This window comes from Octodon degus, unplaced genomic scaffold (assembly GCF_000260255.1).
Source record: "Octodon degus isolate 3935 unplaced genomic scaffold, OctDeg1.0 scaffold00024, whole genome shotgun sequence".
NCBI classification, from domain to species: domain Eukaryota; kingdom Metazoa; phylum Chordata; class Mammalia; order Rodentia; family Octodontidae; genus Octodon; species Octodon degus.
Window position 1 is genome coordinate 15,437,433 of NW_004524600.1, and position 11,695 is coordinate 15,449,127.

Consider the following 11,695-nt stretch of genomic DNA (forward strand, 5'->3'; position numbering starts at 1 on the left):
TATATAGTTGGAACTCAAGTGTGTCACATTTAAAACCATTTCATTAAGTAAGATCTCATTAAAGTTAAGGATAAATCTTAATTTCTGAATGGTACATAATTGTCAGTGGTATATTTTCTTGAATTACTAGTTTTTGTCACACATTGCCTTCCTTTAATTCCCATTTTCCATAAAAAAGGCATGCTGTATTTCAAAGATTAAATGAATAAAGGAAACCAATATTAACAAGAACCATTAGTGATGTTTTTGCCTTGAATAATTGATGCAGTAATCTTTGATCAGGATAGGGTAAGTAATGCTGCAGTAAGAAGACTTTAAATCTCAGTGACTTAGCACAAAATAATGTGCTATTTGTTCTACATACATAACAGAATTAGGTTGAAGAGGTGACTTTTTCTAGAAGTTTATTGTAGTTGTCTTACTAAAGTTACCCAGGTCTGGCAAAATAGCCCAGTGGATTAAAGTGCCTTCAAGTAGGCACAGGGGCTGGGGCTTTGATCCCAGGGCCTGCAGTGCTGGTCCCCCCCAGGACACACTAAGCTGGCAGTTGAGACTGGGCATGGTGGTGCCACGTGCCTGTAATCCCAGCTCTTGGGAGGCTGTAAACAAACAGATCACTGCAAGTCTGATCTAATAGTGAGATCCTGAATACTCTGTAGACCCTTCCATAAAATAAAAAAAATTGAAGTTACCCAAGGACATATGTGTGCATCCCCCTTAACACATGCTTCTGCAACTCATCCATGCTTTTGAAGTTACCAACAAGAAGTGACTGCTCACTTTTTTCCATTGCATTAATTAAAATACGTCTCCTTTTCAAAAGCTTCAGGTGGATGAGAAGTATCATCCCATGAGATGTGTGAGAAGGAGAAAAAAGATATATCTGGCAAACAAACATAACAATTACCGTGGTCTGCCTTTTTGGTCACTAACTGGACCCTGTTCTCTTTCTTTGTCAAAAGTATCACTCACCTCCTTCCAGGTTCAATGAATGTCAAGATCTGTCCTTTTGCAGTGTGAAATCTAAGTGTACAAATCTTACTTTGGTCTGTGGTAGTCACTTATTTTGATTAAATAAAAGGAACAAATAGAATAAGTATTTTTTTTTCTTTTTTTGTGGAACCAGGCATTGAACTCAGGCCCTTTCCAGGCAAGTGCTTATTCTACTGATCTGTCTCCCCAGCTAGGGAATATATTTGAACTTTTGAATCTTCTATTTGAATTTTTCCTGAGAATATGATTTTCTTAAATACTTGATGCTCTGAACTTATCTAAAGTGAATCTGGAAGAACAAACTTTCCTTGGGGACTAATATTTTAAACTTATTTTCATCTAGAATGTTGAGATGCTAGGAATTTTTCTGAGTGTCAGAGAACTAACATTTTAACTTCATGTGTTGTGTCACTGACTGGTAAATCTTGTTCCTTACTGAGGCTCTTATCCAATAGATTCCAGTGAGAGATGTGGAACTGAAACTATACCTCCGATTCCTTTATGACACACTTTTCAAAATGACTAACAGCTTCACCTTTTGCTAGAGGCTTAACTATCTAAGATAAATGGTCATTATGGGATTTACATGTATGTGATGGGAGAACAGATTTTAGAACCATTTTCATATCCATGAATCCCTCTTAAAAATCCATCTAACACATTTAAATATCTCAGAGTTACTTTGAAATTTAACCCATGTGTAAAATTTAATGTCAGTTGTTTGAATCTGAGAAAATCTTGCCTACGTAACCCTAAAGTTTCCTGGAATTGTGTATCTGTTCATTATTTTTCATAAATAGAAAATTTATTTCCTGAATTTATCATTTTAATTCCTTGAATGACATAGTGAAGACCGATAAATCCTTGTTTTTAACTTAGCTTCTCAATTTTTTGTTGAAGAAGTGAAAGCCACTACATGTAAAAACTCCCATCCAACCACATTTTACCAAAAGATTGGCCATTAGAGTGTGGTTCACTAATCTTTTTCAGACCTTTAAAACACATTCTTGGGATTTTATTCCCTGTGTGCCCTCCCAGCCCTGCCCCAGGGGTACACTGAGACAGTGATTGAGACTGGGTGTGGTGGTGTGCCTGTAATCACAGCGCTTGGGAGGCTGTAGACAAGAGGATCACTATGCATCCAATCTGTGTAGTGAGACCCTGTAGACCCTGTATTAAATACATAAATTAAAAAAAAAAAAACACTGTTCAGCCTATATCATTTGGTGAATGAGCTGAGGGTTTTTGTTGTTGTTTGTTTGTTTGTTTGTTTTCTTTTTTCATGTATTTGGTACAGGGTCTCCATATGCAGCTCAGACTCATAGTGATCCTCCTGTTTTCAGCCTCTCAGCACTGGGATTACAGGGGTGCACCACCACGCCTGATCTCTGTAGCTGGCTCAGTAAAGCTGGGGATGGGTCCGGCACAGTATAAGGCACTGGGTACCAAACAACTATCCCTGTGCTTACCTAAGCAGACACTTAAGTCTGCTGAGCTATCTTGCTGGCCCTGAGCTCAGGTCTTTATCTAAATATTTATTTCTGTTTTTGTGATGTTTAGGTATGGAACCAGCTCACTTTTGATACCACAATTTAAATCAATCACATTGGCCAAGGTTCTGATGCAGCAGTACATGTCAAATTATAGTGACTGAAAAAGTTAAGCTTATTTCTTATTCCTGCCACACAGGTGAGTTGGTCATCTGTTAAATGTGCCTTCTCAGCCCATTCTTGATCAGCTACCCAACTTCCATGGTAGTAAAAGATGTCTATAGTAATTTTCCCTCTGGCCTAAAGCATTACTTCATAGATAGGTTTAATTATTTTATTTATTTATTTAGTAGTACTGAGGAATGAACTCAGGACCCTGCACTTGCCAGACAAGAGCTTATTCTACTGAGCTATCTCCCCTGGCCCCCCATGGATGGGTTGAAGACAAGAATTCTCCTGCAAACTTTTAGCCAAAGGCAGGGCTAAAAGTTAATATGAAGAATACAGCATTTACTGATATATGGCTACTGGAAATTTTTCAGCTATCAAAATTTTCCAATTATAGTAATCATGTAGACACTTAAATGATAGATCTCTTGCCATATGAAAAATGGATTCCATTCAGTGCAGAACATGTCAAAAAAATGTCTTCATCAAATTTGCCAAGTAACTATAAGAAATATTTCATTGCACAAAATATTAAATAAATTTGTACACTGTCGAAAATTTGTAGAAACTATTTTATACTCACTTATATTTAAAAATAACTTCAATCATGGTATTTCAAATTGTCAGACCTCATTTTTTGAGATTTTAATTTGTTTTTTCACAGAAAGTACAAATAGCATTAAAACAGAAAAATTACAAATAATGCAGAATTTCACTAAACAAGATAATATGAATTCCAGTATTTGTTGTAATGCATAGTGTTGTCTTCCAATAAGTTATTCATATTAGCAGATACACGCATACAAAATTGGAAGGAAGAAATATAAAAGAAATTAAGGAAAGGAAAAGGACAAAGAATTGAAAAAAGGAAACAAAACAAATTAAGCATTAACTGTGCCTTTCCATAGACCAGCAGAAATTCACAGTACAGTTGTCCAAACCGTCCTGTTTACAGGTGTAGATATATCTCTTCCCCCACCTCCTCTCCTGGCCATCTCCTTAACTCACCAATTAATTCCTTTAGAACAGATTCATTCCCTTTCCCAGTATCTATTGTACCCTTTGGATTTCATTTTCTGTTTCAGGCTCTCACACTAAGGAGACAATATGATGTTTGCACAGTTGGTTCTGTTTTATTTCACTTAAGAGTGTGGTCTCTAGTCACATCTATTTACTAATAAGATCATTAAGTTTATCCTTTTTTAATAGCTGAATAAAATCTGCTGTGGAATATACCACATCTTCTTATCCACTCGCCAGTTGATGGGCTTTTAGGTTGCTTCCTAGATTTATCTTTGACAAATCGCACTGCTATAAACATGGATGCACAGGTATCACTGTGGCATAATGTTTTTTGTTCTTCTTGGAAAATGCCCAGGAGGGGGATACCTGTGTTGAATGGGACCTCTAATCCTAGGGCTGGGAATATAGTTTGGTGTCATAAGTGCCCACCTGGCAAGCTAAAGGTCTTGAGTTCAATTCCTATACCAAAAAAAACAAACAAACAAACAAAAAAAAAACTTAGTGAACTTGAGAATTTCATGTGTAAAGTAAAGGAAAAATGGACCCGATAATATGAGTTCCACATACCCTTTACCTCTCTCATTTCCCTCTTTTAATATCTTTGCTTTAGTGTGGTTTTTGTTATAATTAATGAGTCCATATTGAAACATTATTGTAAAATAAAATTTATATATTTCATTAGAGTTTATTTTTTAGGCTGTAACTTCAATGAAAATTACATGGAATGTACCCATCATTAGAGTATCATACAAAGTAATTTAGCTGCCTAAAATTCCTCTGTGGTACACCTATTCCTCACTCTCTCCCTCTAATCTCAATCTGCACAGATTTGCCTTCTTCAGAGAATCGTATATTTTGAATCACATAGCATGGAGTTCTTTTAAAATGGCTTCTTAGCTAGGTGTGGTGGTGCACACCTGTAGTCCTAGCTCTAGGGAGGCTGAGGCAGGATCACTACGAGTTTGAGACAAATCTAGGCTACAAAGTGAGCTCAAGGCCAGCTTAAAGTGCATAGTGAAACCCTGTCTCAATAAATAAATAAATAAACAAACAAATAAATAAATAGGCTTCTTTCACTTAGCAGCATATACTTATGGTTACTGTTTTAGGTGTACGCCTGATTTTTCCTTTTATTGATGAATAATATCTAACATATACATGTACTAGAATTCCTTAGTTCATTTCTCTATGTAGTGATATTTTGGTTACTTCCAAGTATTGGCAGTGACACAAAAAATTGCTATGAATATTAAATGCCATGTTTGTGATCAGACATATGTTCAAATCATTTAATCATGATTGATGGAGGATTTATGGATAAATATGATTACTTGTCTAAAAAACTACCAGACTGAGTTGAAAGGGATTGTAAATTTTGAATTCCTGCTAAAAATGAATGCAACTTCTCATTGCTCCGTATTATCAACAGCATTTGATGTTACACAGCTGTTGGTGGTGTGTATTTTCACTATTCTCATGGGTATATATTGATACTCATTTTACACTAATTTGCAATTCCATAATGGTCTGTAACTTTGGGGATTATTTTCATTTGATTGTATGTTGTCTATTTTTGGGGTGAAGCTGTTGTTATAATATTTTTCAATTTTTAATTGGGGATAGAGTATCAAGGTCCTCATACAATCTGGACACTAATCAGTAACTGGATATGTTTACAAATATTTTCTGCCAGTATGGCCTGTCTTATAGAAAGATTTTAATTTAGCGATGGAGAAAAACAAACTTCCAAAACATCATCTTCTAACTTCTGTAATCAGTAAAAATGTACCTTTATGTGACAGCACCAAAGACAACTATCTTTAATATAAAGAGAAGTTATTATATAATAAATGACAAATTGCTGTCATTCTAGTTAGTCATTTGGCTTATGACAAGTTGCTATGGCAGAAATAGAAAGTGAATGTGGTTTATTACACTAGAGTTGTACGGTGTGATGAAAATACCTCTTCTGTTGTCAATAAACTAAGTTCCAACAGCTGAAGTACATTGTATGAGCAGGATAGCCTGTTAAAAACAGACCTGCATACTTATCCTTAGGAATAGTAGTTAAAAATATGAAGTTTTACATAGATAATGCAGATAAATTTTCAATTATTATAAATGGTTTTGAAATATAGCTTACTGAAAAATAATCTGAAACTGACATATACTGCCTAAGGTTTTGTCTTGGTTTGTTTTCTGTTTTACTACAGGGTAAAAGATTTGAAATTACTTCTTCTAATCAGCATATACAAATGTTCTTTTCCATGTTTGCACAAAAATAAGTGGAAAACTTGACATTTAATAAATAGATGTGTGTATTTTTAAACATGAATATATTATTTTAATCAGTTCAACATTATGAGATTAAAAAGATAAATGAAGCCCAATTATTTACTTTGTCTCCTTTTTTAAACAAACTATATTCAACAGTTTTTGAAAGTTACAGTTATACTAAATTAAGAATATCAAATGTATTTTCTTATCAAATATTTACCTATAGTATTTAAAAATTTGGAAAATAGGTTCAGATGCACTGCTGCTTTCTCCTTGTCTATTGAAAAGAACAGTTAATGATTAATTCTTTTTCTTCTTTTTAATTTTTCCTAAATTTTTCCTGTTTATGTCTGGTAATTTGTACAACTAATTTGAAAATAAAAATATGCAGTGTAACAACCATTGTTGAATTTCTTGTTTAGTAGAATACTATATTGTAAGAGAAATCAGAAGTGAGAATAGAATAATTTTAGAAGTGAGTAAGCAAGGAAAAAAAGAAACATTTATATAGGAGGAGGAGTTTAATTTACTTAAAAGGAAATAAATGCATTTGGTAGAGCTAAATTCTTGTCTGTAAGGTGAAGCATAAAAGGTTAGGTAATAAACATAAAAATTCCTCATTAAAATTTCTATCAGCACAATAAGAAGAAAGATTATCATTTAATACTCATAAAAGAGGAACATGGAAATGGGATTTGAAGATAAAAGAATATTGTACAGTCATCAATGAAAGTGGCCAACAGCTGAGCAAGGGAACCAGAAAGTGGTCATTTATCAGCAATAATAATTTGATTAAATATTGTGGTCATAATTTCATGTAAAACAGTCAACATGAATTAACATACCACACTATCTAAATTCAATTCTTTGGCTGATAATTTATGCAGAGTCATATTTAAACAGAATTGAGTCTACTGGGCATATACAACAAAGAAAAGGAAGTATGAATAGCTGAGACTATATGCCAAGTGCTAAGTTTCTGATAAGCAATAATAGTATGCAATGGAATATAAGTGATAATACTGAGGATAAATCAGTCAATCAGAAATCATAGTGGGAGGGCAGGAGCAAGTTTATGACAGTAGAAGAAATGGGCTGAAATTTTTAGATGTTTTGGTAAGATGCTACTAAAATTTAGATTGTGGAAAGTTTGCAGGTCTAGAATATTATCACTTATATAGTTAATAAAATAGATAGAAAAGAAGATAATTAGAGGTGCAAAACTGAAGTGTACATAGTATCTTTCAAATTAGTATTAAATCTCTAATTTAAAATATTGAGGTGGTGAAAGTAAATTAGATTACAAAATCTGGAAAAAGCAGAATGAGTGAAAAGAAAGAGTGGATAGGATGATATATTGATTTATAAAAATATACAGTGAGCGGTAAATATAGTTAGATGTGATATTTGTCTGGGCGGCAATGTCAAGGAGAAGAAAGGAATGATGTTCACTGGCAATGATAAGCATTGTTTCAGGCCAGCCAAATAGCTCAGTGGATTAAAGCACCTGCAAGCAGGCACAGGGCCAGGAGTTCAATCACCTGGGCCCGCGGTCCTGCCCCGGGGGAGCACTGAAATGGCAATTGAGATGAGGTGTGATGGCACGCACCTGTAATTGCAGCTCTTTGAGAGGCTGAAAACAGGAAAAGCACTATGAGTCCAATCTAGTAATGAGACTCTGAACATCCTGTAGACCCTTCCTAAAAGACAAAAAGGAAAAAGAAAAGAGTTGTTTCTGTTGGCACTTGAATTGTGGCGAAAAATGAAGGAGTGTTCTGAAGATTCAGTAAAAAGCCCCTAGTTAGAATCAGAAACACCATCAGTTCTTCATGATTAAGAAATACTGAAGCTGGAAGTTTCCATGTTTGAGTATAAATATATTTAATGATGAAATTGAGCTCACAAATTGTTAAGTTATGGGGGATAATTAAGATTCCCTCAAAGTACAGGGGCATCTAAGGACACCTGAGGATGCCACCTCACTTGTCCAGTGCAGGCGCACAGTGGGATACAGTTATGTAACCATCATTTAACACAGGTAAACATGCATGTGCTGGCTATGGCACTACGTAAGGATGTAAACAACTTGTATAAGAATCATTCAACGAAGTTGCAGGTGGCTCTGGCCCTTGACCCTGTACTCTAATGCTCAGCTCCATGCTGCCTGTCATTGCTGATGTCTTGCACACGTGCAGTTTTAATCTTGGGTCCTAGGCTGTTAAAATCTCCCTTGGGTTCCCTGAGCAGACAGACATAAGTATTTAATATTCTCTCTTTGGAAAATATATTTTCCTTAGGATACAATGCATGAAATGCTTTGTATTAATTATTATTAATTGTATATAAAATTAATAAAGCATCAAAGATAATTCAACATCATTATTCCATAACTATGTGCTCTGTCTCTGGGACCAAAAAAAATTGTACAAGTAAGAAAATGAAAACATTCATCATTATTGCATTATGATTCAGTGTTTTATTAAATTTATCTCTCCGTTTCAATAAAAGAATTGCTGTTTTTATTATTATTTTCACAAAAATTCTGTCTCCATTAACAAAAAACAATTGAAATAGCATACATATAACTGTAAACTATGACAATAAAAATCTTTAAAGATAGATTTTATGTATCTTGAAAACATTTTCTAGAGTACTATAAATCATTAAATTTGGAAGACCCCACATAAGAAATCAGTATTAGAAGCCATAATCTTTTCACTATACTAAATACAAAAAAATTAAAAATCCATAATCTTTTAAAGAAGTTTTTAAATTAAAATTTTAATTCTCCATTATTTATGAATTAATACAAAACTTCACTACAGCTCATGATAGGAGTCAGAATCATGCTTTACAAATATTTTACATAGACTTATATACAAAAATCTTGTGTGTAAAATTGCAAAATAATTCTTATCTATTTCACACTTTTTACTATTTTGAAATGATAAACATATTGCTGACAATATCTATAACTGGCCCCACCATGCTGGCCCTGCGTGTTGCGGCACATGCCTGTAATCCTAAGGCTTTGGAGGCTGGGACAGGAGGATTTCTATGCGTCTGCACAGCATGGTAAGACCCTATACCAAACAAATAATAAAAAGATTTAAAAAACTAGAAATAGGAAAATGAATGTTTAAAACTACTTCAGGATACTTCTTTATGCAAGAATTTTTCATATCCTTTCTGCAAAGGAAATTTTAAAGTTAATCTCTCTCCTTGTCTTATGTAAGCATTTATTCTGTCAAATTTTCCTTGCACTTCATATTTAAGATTTCCTAGAGTCCTCTCCCAAAAATATATGACATTTTAATGAAACTGTAATCATTTCTTAGACATAGGGCAAGAACTGTGAGAAGATTCCAGCAGCGAAGCTCAAGTGTTAACCTGATTGGATGGGGAGAAGCCTATCCTAATCAAGCAGCTTCTAGGCATGTCTGCTTGTCTCCATGTCTGCTTCCTCTGTCACCATTCCCACTCTGGTCACAGGCCTCTTTGAACAAAGCAGCTTTACTCTTTCACTCCCTTTCATGAAAGTGGTTCTGCCTTGGAACCAGAAAGCCATGGACTGAGCCTCCTGGAACTGTAAGCCACATAAAGGTTTTCTTTTAAATGGGAGGCATCAGGTACTTGGTCCCAGCCACAGGAAACCTGGTTAATATAAATCTGTTCCCAAGAGGCTGAGCCATGTTATTTTTTATGGATAATTAATGGTCAACTTGAGTTAGGATGGCTCTGGGCTTGGAAGATCCACTTGATCATTGCTCCCAGAGCTGCATGAAAGGAGAATGGGAGGGGAAGATTGCATGTTGCTGACTTCCCAGAAGCTTTGCTGTGGCTGGTTTTCCCGATACACACTGGGCTGTTCCCATCACAGAGGAGCTCAGCTCCTGGCTCTTCTCTAGGAATGCTTGCTGCTCTCTTCTGAGACCAGTGCTCTGGTCATTGCCTTGTACATGGCTTTCTAGCTCCAATACGGATCCCTCAGTCTCTGGTACACATTCTTCATCCTGCTGGTGCAAACTTTTTAGGTTCCAACACTGGCCCTTCGGCCTTCCTGGTGCAGATCTTTGATGTGGGCTTCTGTAAGATTTGACTGTGGGTTCTAGGCCTCTGACTGGATTCATATGTGACATTGTTGTGGGATCCAGACCCTCAGCTGGATTCTTCAGCTCCTCATCATGAGGACAGATGTCTCGCACTATTCTGTGTTTGATATTCTAGGTAAATATTAGAAGATATGCCTAATAATTTATTTGTCCTCTAGTAAATATATTCCCCTACAAGCCTTGATTAAAGCATTATTTAAAAGGGTGATTATTTATATAGAACACACACAATGACAACTCATGGCTCTTAATATGGCCCTTGTTGTTTTCATAGTAATATGTGCTGAGTGAGTGTGTGTGTTTTTAGGTGTGCTTTTGATATAAAATAAATAATTTGTTAATCTTTTAGAAATATTATAAAATTCAGGAAGCTTATTGAATTCAGTGGAACATCTCTAAGTTAAGTATTGAGTGGTGATTTCTATAGCACTGTGCCTCTTGATGCTTTTATTCAGTTCCACAGTGCCAGTTTGGAGACCAAAATATCTACCTGGAAGCTGAGAGGATATGGAGGCATCCTTCTTATTCTTTCTTTCTAATGAACCTGTGAGGATTAGAGGATAAATAACATTCTGAAGAATTTGCAGGTATCTCTCAGTTACTTTTATTTCTGTTGAATTACTAGGATCTTATTTCTCTTTTAAATAGTTTTGCTAAATTTATAATTTATAGCTTTGTACTTTTAGAACTCACTAAAATGTTGGTTTTAATAATGTACACTGTCAGTTTTAAAATAATAATACTAAAACAGCATATACTTCTATTCACTTAGATAATTTTATGACAGTGTTATTGACAGTTTTATCATAGTGTTGTTTCAGCTTTTGTTGTTGTTCTGACTTACGTGGGTTTCTCCTTCAAACACCACAAATGCATGTGTAAATACACATACACACACAACCTTTTCTAACGGTATCACAATTTTTCAGATATTTGAATAATAATCTTTGAGAAATCCATTGCACTACACAGGATATTAAGAATCAGCAAAAATAATTAAAATACTATTATGGAAATACTAAGACATGAAAATTACTTTTACTGAGGGACAGCGAGATAGATCAGTGGATTAAAGCGCCTGCTTAGGAAAGTGCAGGGACCCCAGTTTGATTCCTGGCACCACATGCTATGCCAGCCCAACCTCCAGGAGGGGCTGACCCTGCCAGGGCCGAGGTTTGGTGGCACATGCCTGTAATCCCAGCACTGGGGAGGCTGCAAACAGGATGATCACCATGAGCCTGAGCTGTGTAGTGAGACCCTGTGACAACCACATAATATATATAAAGTAAAATATTTTTAATACCATAGTCTCTTTGTAGTCAGTTTATCAGAATAGGAATTTTAAGCCTCTATTTTTAGAATACTGAATCTTGAGAAGAACTACTAATCACCTACCTGATTTATAGTTGATTTGTCTTACTTGAGAACTTCTATAATTATTCTACTTTTTGAAATTATTGGATTCAAAATCTACTTCCATTTGTATTAAGAACAAGCAGAGCTGGCAAGATAGCTTAGCAATCTAAAGCACCTGCTTAGGTAAGCTTAAGCAGGTGCATGGGACCTTGGTTCGATCCCCCACACCACATGCCACAACAGCCCCGCCCTCAGGAAGAACTGAGTTGGCAAAAA